Genomic DNA, 1,358 nt, shown 5'->3' on the forward strand with positions numbered 1-1,358 from the left:
TCTCTCTCTCTTTCTTTCTCTCTGTCTCTCTCTCTCTCTCTCTGTCTCTCTCTCTGTCTCTCTCTCTCTCTCTCACTCTCTCTCTGCCTGTTTTTTTTTCTTCTCTCGCTACCTCTCCTCTCATCTTTTCTTTCATTCACACTGTTTGCTTTTTTCTACACAACCTATTTGGGTGGTTGGCGCGTGTTCTGGTGTGGTTTGCTCCTTTTTTTCTGTCAAACATTTGTCATCTCTATCTCTTCTTCCTTTTCTTTTTACATTACTCTCTAGTATCACCACTTATCTTCAGCACTTATATTGTGACCTATTTGTGTCATATTATGACCTATTTGTGTCATATTATGACCTATTTGTGTCACATTATGACCTATTTGTGTCATATTATGACTTATTTGTGTCATATTATGACCTATTTGTGTCATATTATGACCTATTTGTGTCGCAAGTGCCATAAAACACTTACTAAAACTAAATTATCACAACCTCTCCTGTATCCCTTCAAAGATGCAGCAGCGAACACATACTATGTCCGACAGCAGACCAAAGACATCGTTACAGCACATTTCAAACCATCATTCACAAACCAGAAACACGAATTTGTATATTATTTCTTAGTGTGCCTGTTAATGTTGCTTGACCTTTTAGCTTTCAAACAAGGTCAACCAAAAAAAATAGAAGGAAAAATTTGTGTGAACAACGAAAATATACCGTGGGTGGTTGGCGGGTGCTCTGGTGTGGTTTGCTTCTTCTTTTCTATCAAACATCTATCGTCCTTATCTCCCATCCTTCTTTTTTATGTTTGTTACTCTCTTGTAACACCTTTAATCTTCTGGCGCTCATATGACCTTATGCGGTTGCAAGTGCTGTAAAACCTCTACTAAAACAAACAACGAAAATATACCTAAAGACAGGTTGTCTTTTGGTTCTGTCAAATAGTCAGCATGAATGTCCTCATAAAGTTTTGCCACCCTTAATTTACTTTCTTTTTCTTTGTATGCGGCCCTCCCCAGAGCATCCCCATCACCAACAAACAGCAGCTGTCCAAACAGCAGCAAGGGCTGTTGCAACAGCAGGTGGACCAGGTCCCCCGTCGCGACCAGCAGCGTGTGCGCCCGCAGTCTCGCCCGGAGGGTGTGTTTGAACCCGTGGAAACTTTCAACGTTCAGAGCTCTGTGAGTACAGCCTGCATAAGGATAACACTCACATGCACACACGCTCGCATGCATGCATGCATGCACACACATGCACAGACATGCACACATGCACACATGCACACACAGACACGCATACTCACACACAGAAACACATGCGCACAAAGACACACACACATACACACACAGACACACGTACACACTTAC

At 42.0% G+C, this 1,358-nt stretch overlaps 1 protein-coding gene across 1 annotated transcript in view; it reads left to right on the plus strand.

The window, feature by feature from the left end:
• LOC101860128 (phospholipid transfer protein C2CD2L) overlaps nt 1–1,358 on the plus strand; it is a gene marked incomplete at its 5' end in the record, with an annotated part of 34,568 nt that overhangs the window by 779 nt on the left and 32,431 nt on the right. Inside the window, 1 exon segment of the mRNA XM_013088525.2 lies at nt 1,011–1,172.

This window comes from Aplysia californica, unplaced genomic scaffold (genome assembly GCF_000002075.1).
Source record: "Aplysia californica isolate F4 #8 unplaced genomic scaffold, AplCal3.0 scaffold00756, whole genome shotgun sequence".
In the NCBI taxonomy this organism is placed as follows: Eukaryota; Metazoa; Mollusca; class Gastropoda; order Aplysiida; family Aplysiidae; genus Aplysia; species Aplysia californica.